This window comes from Ctenocephalides felis, unplaced genomic scaffold, assembly GCF_003426905.1.
Source record: "Ctenocephalides felis isolate EL2017-DRISC unplaced genomic scaffold, ASM342690v1 CF-g0.4_SCAFFOLD_03570, whole genome shotgun sequence".
NCBI lineage: Eukaryota > Metazoa > Arthropoda > Insecta > Siphonaptera > Pulicidae > Ctenocephalides > Ctenocephalides felis.
In genome coordinates, this window is record NW_020539724.1 from 28,443,525 (window position 1) to 28,461,992 (window position 18,468).

Below are 18,468 nucleotides of genomic sequence, written 5' to 3' on the forward strand. Positions count from 1 at the left end.
TTTTGTATAAATCTGTGAGTGAAGAAATTGGTTGCAAAATAATAGTTTCTGCCACACGGCCTTACAAATAGAACTTTGTCAATAATCTTAAGATGTACATGTATATATATATATATATATATATATATATATATATAAATCTACGTGTGTTCGTGTTTCTGCCTATATACACGTATTTCTCTGAATAAATACTTAAGCAAGTTGAAAAGTTAAAATGTCAAATGTTAAATGGTTGGTCACGAATTCACGTAGATTTATATAATAGATACTTTAGTGTGTATCACTCACACAACTACTAAATAAATATACAAATTGTTGGCCATTTTGAAAACAATTATTTGTGAACTATAATATCTCGAAACAAATATCTATCTCAAACATGTGCTTACATATTTTCGAACCTACAAATGCATATAACATTTTCAATGTTATAACAAGAGTAAAGGTAAAACTCTTGAAGCAAATAGATAATAAACTAGTTGAAAGTGGCATTTGGTCTTAAGACAAGTTTCACAAACTTCCCAAAATGTGTAATAATTGACTTAACCAACCTAAATTGTAATTTAGATATTTAGATAAAATTTTCAACTATTAATTTTAAATATAAATTTATAGTTAAATCTAAACGTTGCAAATTTTGGCTTCTAAATTTTAGAAATCGGTCCAGCCGTTTTTGAAAAAACGTCTATTTTCGGCAAAAAATTTGTTCACACACGCACTTAAAACGTCAAAAAACATAAAATATGCGAATCGAATTTTTGATGAAAACAAACTTCTTCTTCGTAAAGTTAATGAATATATTTATACGGCACCATATATGAATCAAAAAAATATTATTGATTAAATATGTTATTTAAGCTTATCGAGAAGTTCATGCAACTTTCTACAACCACAAGGCAAAATGCCACTCTCAACTAATATATTAACTTTATCGCAAAAAATTAGAAAATAAAAAATATATATATATATATATATATATATATATATATATATCTGTACGTTTCAAAGGTTTCTGAACATTGTGACATACTTTGGAAAAAGTGGATGTATGTGTGAGTGAATGTATGTGCGGATACAAACTTTTGTCGACGATTTCGTGAACACGAATTAACCGATTTGAAGAATTCAAGGAAGATTTTATTTCGATTGACAAGAAGACATGCTGATTAGTTTTTGGCAAAGGCAGGTACAGCCGTTTTGGAAATACGGGACAAAAAAACCAAAAATGATAATTTCACAGTTAAAATGATTATTAGACATATGCACATCAAATTATCTGATATTTTATAGGGGCTTTATTAATATGTACAATTTTTTTATATGTTTATGGGTTCCGTACCAATGTTTATGCGTAATACTGCAACAAAGCGCTTTCGCGCTTCTATATTTATCTCTAAAATTAAGATTGCTTTGAAATAAAGTTCCAAAATCTCAAAATTTTCAAAATATAAAAAAAACTGATTTTTTTTTCATATCATTCTTTCAAAGTTTTCAAAAACGTTTACACCTTTTTCAAAAAAGTTAAAGTTCCAGCAAGTTGCCTTTTTTTTTTAACTTCCCGTAGGGTAAGTTATAGTAATCGCAAAAAAATCGAAAATGAAAATTTTTATATATCTTTACGTTTCAGAGGTTTCTGAATATTTTGGCATACCTTAGAAAAAATGGATGTATGTGTGTGTGTGTGTGTGTGTGTGTATGTATGTATGTATGTATGTATGTATGTATGTATGTATGTATGTATGTATGTTTGTATGTATGTATGTATGTACGTGTGTGTATGTATGTGCGGATACAAATTTTCGTCGACGATTTCGGGCACACGGATCAACCGATTTGAATAATTCAAAAAACATTCGATTCGTATTGATAAGGAGACGTGCTGATTAGTTTTTGGCGAAGTCAGGTCTAGCCGTTCCAAAGATACGGGGCAAAAAGTGCCGAAAACGGTAACTCAGTTTTTAAGAGAACGGAGCGTCCGATTTTGATAATTCAAAAGCATTTTACTTGTATTGATAAGGTGAAGAACCGATCAAATTTTTATAAAGGCAGGTCCAGCGGTCTCGGAGATCTAATGAAAAAAGTAAAAAAAAATGCCATTTGGCGGTCAAAAATGATCATTAGACATATGCACATCAAATTATGAGATATTTTATAGAGATTTTAACAATAAGTATAATTTTGGCTTACATTCCTATGGGTTCCGTACCAATGTTTACGCGTTAGACGTCGACGCGGCGCTTACGCGGTTTGATATTTCGTCTTTATGCAGTTAAAGCAATACGATTGCTTTGAAAAAAAGTTTAGATCTTTCAAAATATGTCAAAATGAAGAAAACATTTTTTTTTCAAAAAAAAAAAAAATTAAAAAAAAAATTTAAAAAAAAAAATTTTCTTTTTCAAAAAAAAGTAATTTTTTGTCTAATTGTTTGTCAAAAATCTTATTTTTTCGAAGTAAATTTTTTTCAAAAATGTTAATCGTTTTTAAAAAAATAATAATTTTTGGTACGGGAAGTTCCAGCAATTTGCCTTGAGGCACGATGCCTTAATTGCCTTAAGACAGAATTCCACTTACAGCTAGTTTTTTTATTATTTTATTGGCTTTATAAACTGGTACATTAGCCATATACTAAATTACATAATATCTACACTATCTATTACATATATATCATTGTTTTATTCCTAAGTTGCCTTAAGGCGGGATGCCATGCACCACTAGTTCATTCTTTTATTACACAAATTTGATATTATATTTTTCAGTTGTTTAATCCATATTTTTAATTTCAATGAAAATACTAATTTATAATCATGTGATTTACCCAATTCTCACTACAAAGTTCACACACTATGTTATGAGAAATTCATACAGAACTGAATAAGTGTAATATCATATAAGCAATGTTATTTTTATTGTGTATAAATATTCACATTATGCCAATCCTTGTATTATGTATGAATTATTTGTTTCTATCTCAAGAACATTTTTTAACTTCCCGTAGGCAATTCGAAAGGGAAAGTCTTAAATTTTGATGATTTTTTTAAATTAAACTACTTGTCGTAACACATTAATCTTTCATGTCTTATAAGTTCTATAAGACTATAATACATATCGTCAAAGAAAAGTTCCATTAATATTGGCTTTTTTTTTCAACAGTGAATTACAAGAAAACGGCTCGGCAGATTTTCATTTAAAACTAATCAGTATCATTCCCAACTAATATCTTTCGAACAATTTTAGATTTTTTAAAATCGATTCGGTAGTATGACCCTACATGTGGACGAAAAGTTTAACACTTTTTTCCAAATTACAAAAAAACGACTTGGCAAATCGTCGCACTGACAAAGAATAGTCCTCATCGAGATATATCGAATGGCTTTTAAAATTTTGAAATCGGTTCAGCCGTTTTTGAGAAAACGTCGATTTGCTTCAAAAAATCTGTTCATATGTACACAAACACACATGCTTTTTCCAAATTTGGTCTCATTCGATTCAGAATGGCTTAAAACGTCGAGAAAGCATAAAGTCAGGGAATCGGATTTTTAGATGAAAACATTAACTTCTCCTTCGAGAAGTTAACTGAAATGAGTAAATAACTTGTTGAAAGTGGCATTTTGCCTTAACGCAAGGAGCACGAACTTTCCGAAATGTGTAATAATTGATCTAATCAATCGAAATTGAGATATAGATATTTAGATGAGTGATTTATACGTATACTGATTTGCTATAGAGCATAATATAGAAAACTATTGCAGGTTATTCGATTTAGAGTCTAAATCTAAAAATGGTCTAAATTTCAGACCATTTTTCCAAATATAATATAAGAGTATATGATATCTCGATATTTGTAATCAAAAGTATTTTGAAAACATTTATATAAACTTTTATTTTAGCTAATTTTATTCAACTATAGATAATGGATAAGGTGGGGTTTGAAGGTCCGCGAGTAAAAGAGTACACCGCTTATTTTTAAAAAAAGCTTAGTCATTGCCTTAATTTGGGCGACATTTCAATCAGAAAATAAACGGCCACATTGTCAATTTTTTAAAGAGTAATTAAAAGTAATTTATTTCGTTGTTAGTTTTTTTTGTTTGTAAGCATGGTTTTTTAATGTTTACTTACTTGTTTTTTAAGTTGTATTGTTATTTCTGTGACAGATTCAATAAAAAAATAGTAAATAAAAATATAAAATAAGTTAAATTCTAATATAATTCTTCACGAAAGTTGTATGTAGTGCGATCTTTATTAGCGTTTTTAAATACTTTGTAATTCAAGAAACAAAATGTCTGATTGTAAAAAAAATAATTTCAAATAACTACCAAAGCAAGGTGAAGTAGTAAAGTAGATATTTTTATTGTACATTGTTTAAATTGAAATACATCATTACGTTTCAGATGTTTTTGAACATTTTGGCACACTTAGAAAAAATGGATGTATGTGCGTGTGCGTGTGTGTTTGTGTCAGAGTGCTTTTGTGTGTGTGTGCGGATAAAAATTTTCGTCGACGATTTTGCGAACACGATTATCTCCGAAACGGCTGGACCTGCCTTTGCCAAAAACTAATCAGCTCTTTTCCCTATCAATAGGAATCGAATGTTTTTTGAACCATTCAAATCGGTTGATCCGTGCGCCCGCAAACGTGGGCGAAAAATTGTATCCATACATACATACACACACACACACATACACACACACATACACACACACACATACACACACACATACACACACACACATACACACACACACATCCATTTTTTCTGAAGTATGCCAAAATGTTCAGAATCCTTCAAAACGTCGAGGAATGTAAAAATTTTCAATTCCGATTTTCGGCTCGTTACAATAACTTACCCTACGGGAAGTTAAAAAATGCCATTTGGCAGTCAAAAATGAACATTAAAGATATATACATCGTATTATCAGCTATTTTAAAAGGATTATAATGATAAGTATTAAGTGATAAATACAAATTTTGTGTGCATTTATATGGTTCTGTAACAATAGTTACACTTTAGATGGCTACGCAGCGCTTGCGCGCCATGAAGCGCTGAAAACAATTATCAAAATTTTCAAAAATAAATCAAAAGACAAAAAAGTCAAACTATTAAAAAACCTGATTTTTCAAAAGAAGTCAAATTTTTTAAACAAAATTAAAATTTCTCATGAATCTAATTTTTTCAAAGTTTTGCATTTTTTTTTAATAATTTAGATTTCGGTACGGCAATTAAGTTATAAGTTCCTCCAATTTTCCTTAAGACACGATGTTTCGCACCACTAGTTATATTTATATTTTGTATAAATTTTCATAACTAATGTACTAGTTAAAAATGCCTTTTTAGATATATTGAATAATTATCAAATCATCGGGAAACGTGTGTTGTGTATGTATATGAAAGTTTATTTTGTTTTCAACATTTATTGCTGCCAAAATAACATGATCACAGAGGCAATTGTGCTAATTTGCGATCTAAATAATTATTATATATATATATATATATAATATATATATATATATATATCGGAGAGACACATTTAAATTATATTAAACCACAGCCGGGTCAGTTAGTATACATACAGATATATACATAGATGAATATATATATATATATATATATATATATATATATATATATTACTTATATGTATATGTATTCAGGTATGGTGACATATCACTTTTACTGAAACTGAGTTCAGTGGCAGATGCCGTTGTGCATAAATTAATACGATCAATGTGACATGACTTGTATATAAATTTAATTTTAAACAAAACAATTATCAAAATTTTCAAAAATAAATCAAAGACAAAAAAGTCAAACTATTAAAAAACCTGATTTTTCAAAAGAAGTCAAATTTTTAAAACAAATTAAAATTTCTCATGAATCTAATTTTTCAAAGTTTTGCATTTTTTTTAATAATTTAGATTTCGGTACGGCAATTAAGTTATAGTTCCTCCAATTTTCCTTAAGAACGATGTTTCGCACCACTAGTTATATTTATATTTTGTATAAATTTTCATAACTAATGTACTAGTTAAAAATGCCTTTTTAGATATATTGAATAATTATCAAATCATCGGGAAACGTGTGTTGTGTATGTATATGAAAGTTTATTTTGTTTTCAACATTTATTGCTGCCAAAATAACATGATCACAGAGGCAATTGTGCTAATTTGCGATCTAAATAATTTTATATATATATATATATATATATATATATCCGGAGAGACACATTTAAATTATATTAAACCACAGCCGGGTCAGTTAGTATACATACAGATATATACATAGATGAATATATATATATATATATATATATATATATATATTACTTATATGTATATGTATTCAGGTATGGTGACATATCACTTTTACTGAAACTGAGTTCAGTGGCAGATGCCGTTGTGCATAAATTAATACGATCAATGTGACATGACTTGTATATAAATTTAACTTTAAACCACATTAAATTTCAAATCAGCTCTAGTAAAATAATTTTTGATAGATTTCGACATCACATCCTACTTTCTTCTTTGCAATCAATGATCGTAAAATTAATTTATATATGCATAAATTGAAATAAAAGTGAAATATATTTGGCCAAATATTAAATTAATACTAACAATATGAATTAAAATATGTATTTCAAAATATAAGCATTTTGTGTATCTCTCGTACTCACTAATAATTAAATCTTAGGTATAAATTATTTTAAAAGTCTTGCAAAATAAATTTTTATATTGTTGTTTACAAAATCAATATTTAATTAAATAAAGAATATTAGATACATCAAGCAATCTTGAATACCTAGAAGCAATTTTTAAGTAGCTATGGAAAAAAATGATAATAATACCTCTGATAAATTATTTTTTGCTTATTTTTAGGGAAATTGCCATGTTTCAAATTATGTACTAAGACCTAGTTTTTTTTTGCCTACATTCTTGTAATTATCGCCTTAAGTACATTGTTTCCTTTAGGTTCCTAAGAATCTAACATTTTAGGTCAGAATATATTATTTTGATTGGAGGAGGATACTATTGAGAAGATTGTGGACGACAAACAAGATTTGATTATCGTTCAGAAAAATGGGCATATACAATATGTTTTGAAAGAATGAAGTAATAATCAAAATAACTAAAAGATTTCTATAACGGTTTACTTAAATCTTATTAATTTATAATTTTATTACCCTCATATAAATGTATACAAAATTTTTACTTATTATTACAATCTCTGTAAAATATCGGATAATATAATATGCATATGTATAGTTATCATTTTTGAACGCCAAATATCATTGTTTTTTACTTTTTTATTGGATCTCTCGCACATACATACACACACATACATAAATTTCTTCTAAGGTATGCCAAAATGTTCAAAAACCTTTGAAATCTAAAGATATATGGAAATTTTCATTTTTGTCCTTTTTGCTGTCACTAAAACTTACCCGTAAGCAAGTTATATGGTAATTTGAACATTTTTATACATGAAAATAATGCAATACTGTCCTTAAATACGGTGGATTATTTATAAAATAGTGTCAAACCTAAACAACCGTACACACCTGAATCCAAACCCGGTCGGTTGTGACAGGCATTAAAATGGGTTAAAAAACAATAGCTATAAACACCAAAAGGGTTTTTAACGATTTACATTATTGTTAATACTAAAAATATGAAACACAACACAACATAAACATTCAAACAAGCATATGAATAAAAGATATCAATATACAACAAACCATATTTTTTAAACAAAGTTAACAAGAATTCTTTGTGCAATCTTTTCCTCCTTGTATTGAATTTTCTTTATCCTTTCTTTTTTATATTTTGTTTTAGTTAAGTTAGATTTTTTAATTGTTTTATCTTCAGCCGAAAAGGACAAAAAAGACCTGTCACAGCAGTAACCACAAAATTTGTCACAACCGTACCCAAAACATGCTTTTGAAAACAATCCATCATTTTGACTGATCTAAATCATCTAAACAAAAACTAATTACTGGTAAATAACTAAATTGGAAAAAACTTGACTATTTAAAAGCAATGTGGTCTTCAGATCATGTTAATGCTAAGCAATAATGGAACTTGTTCGAACAAACATACTTCATCTTTCTCAAGATCAGTGTAGTTTAGCTGTAAAGATGACTGTCACTACCGTACCCAGACGCAACCGTACTCATCCTCCCCTACGCTTAAAATCTATTTTTGTGAATAAATATCAAAATAATGAGAATAACCATTGGTATAGTGAAAACAAAAACATTTACTTTCATTCGATTCTTATGGTCGCGTGTGTAAGCACATAATTTATTTATATATATATATATATATATATATATATATATATATATATATACGAGGTGTGTTCAAAAAGTACCCGGAATTACTAATAATTAAATTTCGCGGGTCTGGAGTGTCTGATTGTCAAAATTTTTTTTTATTGTGTTGGTATACATGCCCCTAAAGTATGATGAAATTTTCAGCTATATTCACTGTTTACTTTGTCTGTGGTAGTCGCTAAGGTTCGACGTGTTTTTCTGAGCTCGGCGATTTTTACAATGGAAGAATTGAAAAGTCAAAGAATTTGTATTAAATTTTGCGTAAAAAATGAAATAAAGTGTTGCAAAGTGCAAAAATTCACCAGATATGGCTCCGTGTGACTTTTTCCTATTCCCAAAGTTGAAGAGACCCATGAAAGGACGGCGGTTTTCCTCGATTGAAGAAAATCGCTGAGAGTGCTCAAGGACATATCAAAAAGTGAATATCAAGGGTGCTTCGAAAATTGGAAAAAACGCTGGCATAAGTGTATTATATCTGGGGGGGACTACTTTGAAGGGGACCACATTAATGTAGACGAATAAATAAATATTTTTTTGAAAAAACGAAAATTCCGGGTACTTTTTGAACAGACCTCGTATATATATTGATTGTTTCTTTTCCGAACAGTAAATCCAATAATAAAAAACAATTTGTTTTTGTTTTTTTCTAATTAATCTGTATTGACCATCAATTTTAAAAAACATTGTATTTGACAGAATAAACCTGATGATGGAACGTATCTAGTTCCGAAACGTCGTATTAAACATCTTCAAAAAACAAATTGTTTTTTATTATTGGATTTACTGTTCGGAAAAGAAACAATCAATATATTGAAAAAATCCAGGACTTATCTATTGAATATATATATATATATATATACATATATATATATATATATATATATATATGTATATTAAATATATATATATATATATATATATATATATATATATATGTGTGTGTATAATAAATATATATATATATATGTGTGTGTATATATATATATATATATATATATATATCTATATATATATATACATATAGCGCGAATGTATTTATATATGCATTGCAAATGTGTTACAAACAATGCATCTAACTTTTTCGAAATAACGTGTTTAGAAATACTCGAGATGAGGCTTGTATATCTTTCGCACGCTATATAGGTAATCATCGTTATTCATTACACAAATATATTGTATACATATAAATAAATTTACATATGTTTATATCCAATTATAAACTTGTATAAATAAAAACTTCAATAAATGTATATATATATATATATATATATATATATATATTGTCATAAATTCCCTTTTCATTTGTTACTACTTCCTTATTCATGCTCTAAATTGTTATTATTATTTAGACTTTCGCGGTATTTCTACAATCTCATCATAACGTCGCGATCCTGTAAGAAACTGACTATGTTATAATCGTATAATTACTAATAATGAAAAGGCATTTGTTGGTTACTTAATTAACTAACCTATATTTACACATAATAATCACTTATTCTAAAACATTGCTTATTCTAATATGCAACTTATATCTACACTGATCTGTAACCCACGGCGCAACCAGTGTCCAATACCTGTCCATACATTGGGCCCGATTCACTTCACACACAAATAGTCACATTTACTTCACTCTTTCGGTGTGGGGACAGCTTCCGAAAAGCTGCCCCCCATAACGTTCTCTAGGCTCACATTATAAACATTTTATCAACACTTTCGTGCACTGGACCGCACGTTTGCTCTCCCTGATGCCACGCAGGCAACTCACACCCTCAACCACGACTACCTCAAGACTGCTAGAGCAGACAACCACTCTCAGCCCTCGACACACTCCTCATCAGAGATATGGCGGTTTTATGCATATAGGAAGAGGGGTAGTTATGTGTTAATTTCATATCTGTGTGTGGGTGCTCACCCACACATTCGTAACAGTATACTAGTATGCCTGGCCACGCTTTACTGTGGCTTTTATTAAAATCCACTGAATATATTTTATTTTATTTGTGTTATGTTGACATATTTATGAATGCTTTAGTTCTTTAAATAACAAGCTATATTCGCAATAAACTTGAATATTTTTTGCGAATAGTCCAAAAATATTTAATTGTTGCACTTACATATTTCTCAATATATTTTACGTCTTTCTACAAAATATTGTTATTAAGTTATCAAACACATTATAATATTTATGCTTAAATCTACATTCCATTCTTCCATTGTTATTTATAGCATATTTTTAGAATTATTAAAATCGGATGCTTTCGTTCTCTTAAAAACTGAGTTACAGTTTTTGGCATTTTTTGCCCCGCATCTTCGGAACGGCTGGACCTGCCTTTGCCAAAAACTAAACAGCACGTCTCATTATCAATACGAACCGAATGTTTTTTAAATTATTCAAATCGGTTGATCGGTGTTTCCAAAATCGTCGACGAAAATTTGTATCCGCATACACAAACACACACACATAAATCTATTTTTTTCTAAGGTATGCCAAAATGTTTAAAAACCTTTGAAACATAATTTTCATTTTCGATTTTTTCGCGAATACTATAACTTACCCAACGGGAAGGTAAAAATAGTAGTCTTTTTTCGAAAACCAGCTATTTAAAAAATCTGAGAAATTTTGTTAATTCATTCAAGTAAATTGCATAATTTATTATTTTTCTGATTTTAATTTTTTTATACACAACTATCCGTTCAGTTTATTAATTATCTTTAGTTACCATCTGTCATTGCAGCATCTCGTTCCAGTGATCCAGTTTTGATTTATTGATCATCAGTCATGAAAACTGTCAACAATAAATTTTTTATTCTGCAATGTTGATCAGGTTTATTGTGTTTTGAGATTAATATTTAAAAATAATAATATTTATCGACAGCAATCAGAATTTAACAGTTCTATGAGTTGTCGTGATAAAACTTCTCCTTAACAAGGTCGGTTTGAAGAAGACAATCTAACGGTTGGCCGATTTGTACTTAATAATTTTTGTAGTACTGATGATATATTTGTAATTTGATGGGAGGGTGAAAATTTATGGCTGCATGTGTTAGTTACAAACAATAAAAAAATAAAATTGGTCAAAAAAAATAATAATAAGGAACGGCCTGCCCTTATTATTACTTTTGGATATGAGAAATAGATGTCGATTTGCCGATTCTGTCATACTGATCGCGATTATGACATTTCATAAAAATCATGAAAAATATATATATATATATATATATATATATGCAATGTCTGCCTGTGTGTATTTTACTCGTGTATTGTTTGGAATATATACATTTTTAATTACTGGTTTCTAGAATGCAGTTGCTCTGCACCGGAGCAAAGTAAGAAAATATAAGTTTAGCATATAATATTTTGCTATAGTAACCTGATTTTAATACAAGCAAACAAATGCACGTATATATTTATAAATTAGTGTGGGTAAGTTGGAACGGCCTTTATATAGAGAGTGAACGGTAACTTTCACTTTTACAAATACATATGAGAAATATTTCGTATTATATTGCAATCTTGTGAATGTTCTATGTGGATTCATAAACAAGCGATATACACACATATGTATGGCTTTATTCAAAAATCTCATGTCACGACGTGCAAAGATTGAAATATCAGAAGCCGAGGAGTTGATTTTGATTATATTTTTATATATGGCCGACTAGAATTTATTTTGAATTTTGAATTTTGATTCGTCAAATATTTATACTGTTATCTATAATGTGGGTATGCATCCATATGTTGTCAACAATTGTTTCTTTTATATCATTTAAATAGCAATCAGAACTCAGGGATCACATTAGCTCTTTTGACTTAACTACGTCAGTTTATAGATGGCATTAAACACAGTTGATCTATCTCTGAGATAAATTTTGTGTACTCAATTTCTGTGAAAATAATGATTTTTAATTGATAATGCAAGGGCTATTTTTAATTAGTAACGTATTTCTATCTATATTTGCCAACTGCTTGGCATCAGGCTGCTCCATGCGGATATCGAGCTTAAGATCTTCATCATGAGTTTATGGGATTGAATTCTCATTACATCCCATAAGCTCTAACAGCTGATCCACGGTGACCTATCAACAATTGTAATAAACTTTTGAAAAGAAATTCTAAATCTAAACCTAAGTAATTTTTTGACAGAAAATTTATTGATCAAAAACCTTTTACAAATTTGAATGTATTGACCTTCAGTAAATTTATAATGATATACATTTGATCATTGCTATTCTAAACAATCTATAAATCTAAGCGTTTTTCTAGCCATAATTTAAGTAGGAGGTTTATTGATAAATTAAAATCTAACTAGTGGTGATTGCATCGTGTCTTAAGGCAAATTGCTGGAACTTTCCGTTCCGTAACGAAATGTTCGAGAAATATTAAATGTAATCAAATAGATTAATAGACAAGAGCCTGAAAAAATATCCATTACTATTGATTACGGCTTGCTTATGAATAAATAAATAAGTAAATAAATATAAATATTGTAACATTGTCTATTATTTATAAGAATTATATAAACTGAATTGCAAAGTTGAATTTATTTGTTTAAAGTATATTAGAATTTTATTCAGAAATAAAAATAAAATCTGAATTATTTTCGATATACAAAAAAAATTTGAAAAAAAATTGAAAAAAGAATGATTTAAAAAACATTCAATTCGTAGAAACGCGGAGAAGTGGTGATACCGAGCCAAATGTGCAAAAAATAGCAGTTTTTGAGAGAACAATGCATCTGATTTGAATGATTCAAATAACCTTTAACTTGTTTTGACAAAATAATTGCTTTTGAAAAAAAATCACTTTTGTTTTGTCTATCGAAAATAATTCAGATTTTAATCTTAATTCTGGCTAAAGTTCTAAAGCTTACTTATCTACTTTAAACAAATAATTTTCACTTTGAACTTCAGTTTATTAACTCTTATAAATATTAGACAATGTTACAGTATTTATAATAATCTATATGAAAACATTTAATATTTCTCGAACATAATTCGTTACTTGCTAATTAACTTCCCGTAGGGCAAGTTATAGTAATCGCAAAAAAATCGAAAATGAAAATTTTTGCATTTCTCGACGTTTCAAAGGTTTCTGAATATTTTGGCATATCTTAGAAAAAATGGATGTATGTGGGTGTGTGTGTGTGTGTGTATGTATGTATGTATGTGTGTGTATGTATGTGCGGATACAAATTTTCGTCGACGATTTTAGGAACACCGATCAACCGATTTGAATAATTCAAAAAACATTCGATTCGTATTGATAAGGAGACGTGCTGATTAGTTTTTGGCAAAGGCAGGTCTAGCCGTTCCGAAGATACGGGGCAAAAAGTGCCGAAAACGGTAACTCAGTTTTCAAGAGAACGGAGCGTCCGATTTTAATAATTCAAAAAACATTTTACTTGTATTGACAAGGTGAAAAACCGATGAAATTTTCATAAAGGCAGGTCTAGCGGTTTCGGAGATCTAATAAAAAAAGTAAAAAAAAATGCCATTTGGCGGTCAAAAATGATCATTAGAAATATGCACATCAAATTATCAGATATTTTTTAGAGATTTTAACAATAACTATAAATTTGGTTTACATTCCTATGGGTTCCGTACCAATGTTTACGCGTTAGACGGCGACGCGGCGCTTACGCGCTTTGATATTTCGTCTTTATGCAGTTAAAGCAGTACGATTGCTTTGAAAAAAAGTTTAGATCTTCCAAAAATGTCAAAATAAAGAAAAAATTCTTTTTTCAAAAAAAAAATTCAAAAAAAAAAAAAAATTTATAGTTTCTCAAAAATCTTATTTTTTCGAAGTAAATTTTTTTCAAAAATGTTAATTGTTTTTAAAAAAAATAATAATTTTTGGTACGGGAAGTTCCAGCAATTTGCCTTAAGGCACGATGCCTTAATTGCCTTAAGACAGAATTCCACTTACAGCTAGTTTGCTTTAAGGCACGATGCCATACACTACTAGTTTTTATCAAGAGTTGTCTACCGCTCCCATTATCCCATTCTACTAATATTTCCCGACGCGCGCAAACAGTACATAGTTTAAAAATAGTTCGTAGTACAAAAATTACTGAATCAATGAAAAGCGTGGTAATTACATGTATATATAAAAGCCTTGAAACTTTAAATGAAATCGGTTTCAGATTAGGTTGGCACTTGCCAAACTATTAAGGGGCATTTATATGTGGCGTGCTTTGCAGTAAACTATACATGTATGTTTTGTTAAATATAACTTACATTTTTCATTTTCACTTGAAAGAAACCCTTAATTATAATTCATATATGCTTTGGAATAGGCTTTTTCACATTGGCCTTCACAATGTCAATGATCAATTATCAAAGCTGTCATTTAAATGACAACAAATAATTAATTAACACACCTACAATTGTATGTTAGATACAATTATGATCTCATAAAATGATTTAATTCCAGTTCTTAGCGTTTATTTAGATGTTGCCTAAAATGGCATAGAACCAAGACCAAGAATAAAAACTTCGGAATGATCCCACGCGCAATAGGCTAATTATATTTAATATTTGTTTTATTAAAATAATCCGTAAGACCTCCGGGAAAAAAACTGCCCACTTTAAAACAAAATCTTGCATGGTTGAAGTATATATATATATATATATATATATATATATAATATGATTCTCTGTGTGGATAACAATGTCCAATTAAGTTGCAATATCTCATAATGTTGAAATATCCCGTGAGATATGACTTGCGTTGGATAATATACATTACAAATCTGGCTTATAGACAAATTATATTATTATGAATGTATATATTCATCATTACACAGCTCATAAAAGCAAATTACAATAAGTAAATATTTTTTTGTTTTGATAAAAAATGATAATCAAATCTCAATTCAATACATAAGGTATTAAAAAATACAATTCAATTTTTACAAAGAATAACCTATTGATTTTGTAATAAATCATTAATTATTTAAATACGTATTATGATATATACAAATAGGGTAGGACACCGCACAAAGGTGCAATTTGACTTTGAGCAATTATATTGTGAAAACCAAACCAAATAACACATTTCAAACAAATAACTATCTGACTGTGTTTAGTAAACCTCCCAGCATCATCATAGTAGAAATGTGTGTTTTTTCTGTTTTTCCAAAATTTGTAACTTGGCCCTTTTTATCTCATAGGCGGAGTAAACTGTGATGGCCAGGATTAAACAGGTCCAATTTCTTATATTAATTTTAAAGGATTTTTACGAAATAAATGCTGCACTATTCAAGAAAAGCAAAATATAAATTGTATGGTTTTGTTTTTTACTGTTATTTTATTAGAAATATTTATCAGCAAAGCAATAACTAATAATTTAATTTATATCTTTTCAAGTTGGTTTCACATTTTGCTTTAAAAGAAACTGGTTGTCTCAATTTTGTGTTATAAATCGCTTAATAGTTTAAACAAATTAGTAATCATAAATAAATATATTAACGAAGCCAAAAGGTGCCAAACCATTGCTGATCAATGCATATGTTTTTTTTCAATATTTGTGATATTACTCTGCCGCCACTTTATGCTTGATACTTAAGTTGTGTGACTTTGCTAAATTTACGCTCTCATTACTTTGCCTTCAAAATTTGTTTCTGCCAACAACAGTTCACATCTCTTGATATGTGTTTTATTTGTTAAATGTTGTGTGACCGTTTCTTGATTCCTTATATTAAACCTAATTTGTTTTTGCGCTTGTAGCCGGATTGCACACTTATACCTACAATTTCACTTTTTCTTTTATGTTGCCGGTCAGTCGTGTTACGTGAGTTGATGGATTGATTGTCATTCAAGATAAATAAAATGCATATACGTTGGGTAATTTTTCTACATAACTTGCTTATTAGATTATTATTTGAATGCATATTGTAATTACTATTAATTTACTTCTGAGCTGTTGCCAGATTTAGAGAAATAAAAATAGAAATATTTACCGTTGTAGCAATTGTGGTATGCTCTATAAATTAAATTTAATTAAAAGCGAGTGCATTCTTATTATATGCGAGGAACGGCTATAGTTTATTATTTGATTATTCACCTAATGATTATAAAAATTAATTATTATAAACAAATTACAATTTTATTTGTTTGTTGAGCAAAGTTGAATTATCAACTTCCGATTTGCTTATTTTATGTTTTCTCGATGTTTCAAATCATTCTGAAAAAATAAAAAACTGTTCGAAAGATATTAGTTTGGATTGATACTGATTAGTTTTAGATGAAAATCTACCGAGCCGTTTTCTTGTAATTAACTGTTGAAAAAAAATTTAAGCCGATTTTTTGAATGTAACTTACAGATTTATAGGATTGTTGAGCAAAGTCCTGTTACCTACTTCACTTTTCGTAAAAAATATTTACAAGTAATATTACATTAAATAGACTTAGCATAATTCAATAATACATATACTAACTCCATTCTATAATCCATGTATAACAGATTAAAAATCGATTATATATAATATCGATTATGTAATATATAAGTTATATTAGGTAAAACCTGTTTGATCCAATGAGTCTACATTTTTTTTGTCTTCTGAAATGTGTTGTTTCAAACAGGGAAACTACGATGAATTAGTGATCTAGTTCATGCTTGTGAGCAGTGGATAAGAACAAAAATGGCTTATTACACTACCTTGTGCCATTCCTGATTAGTTGGTAGTATTTCAGAAGGCGGTCGACGATATTCTGGAAGATAAAGCAGGAAAACTTCTATCGATAGTTTGTTTATGCGAGGGTATTCCCAAATTTTATTTGTAATTTAAGAATACAGCAGAGGTATTTTTTCTACAAATCTGTGGCATTGTTGTATGATTCAATGCTGCTTCCGAAAACCAAACATATACCTCAGAAAGATGTCACTTGTAAGTAAAATATCTTAAAGCAGTAGCCTTTTGACGATTTTGATTGAAATTAGATGTAGATCGATAGACATGTATGAGGTTAAGACTAGGATCTTTGCCGTTTTCTAGTCTAATCTTCTTGATATAAAAATGGTCTTCATGGTGTAGGTTACAAGTGTTAATAATTTTTTGTAGATGCTGTTTTAGGATCTTGGGCGTAATGAGTTTAAAACCGGCTCTCTGAAGACTCGGTTCTCTGCTCAAAATGGTAATGCTACAAATGTCGAAGATTATGTTCTGATTATCAGAAGCACCGTAAATGACTACTGAAAATAGAACATTTTATTTGAAGATTATAAAATAAAAAATACTAAACTATTTTTAGAACTTGCTTAAATTGAATAAGATAAAAATATAAGTATAGTTTGAAACACTCATTAGTATATTTTGAATTACATTGCAATTGATTTAAGTTCAAAAGCAATCATCGCGCTTTGTAAACTTGTAATAGTACTACAATTCATTGAGAACGTTATTTGTGAAAATTATTAATATTTCAATAAGAATTGCGATTATTATTGATATATGTATTTTGTTCAATCTACAAATTTATCGTCTTACGCTCTTGAAAAATCCTTATATTTTTAGCAAATGGAAATGTAATTTGTTCACTAAAAATTCGCAGGTTTGAATTATATTACTAATATTTGAGAAAAATTTAGTAATATATTTCAGATATATTACTGTACTATATTCATAGAAAAAGACGTTCCATGGCGTAAGTCGCGAGTTCAAGCTCCCGCTGTGGATAACTTGATATTGTGTAGTAGCGATGTCCATTTTCACTTCGAAATATAGATCAAAAACAAGTTTTTAATTGAAAATAGACCATTTCAGACACTGCAGAGTTAAACGACAAAAGTAAACCTCTCTTGCCATTTGGAGTTAAACTGAGCCCACGGACCTGCTAACAATTATATCATTAATCGTAAAAACTCGTTATACGTTAAAATTAGACAATTTAGTTGTAGATTGCTATTACAGTATTTTATGTTCTAAATTAAGTTTATGAAGTTAATTATCCGGCACATTGAAACTATGTTACATAAGAAGTCGTTGATTAAAAGATATATATTTAAAAGTCCTATTATCTTTTGTGATGATACTCTTCCTAACTATGTGGGTTTTGGCCTAATGGTTTTTATTTTCATGTTTCATATTTATTTATCTTCAATTTTTTTTGAATATTAATGATATAATTTTAACTTTAG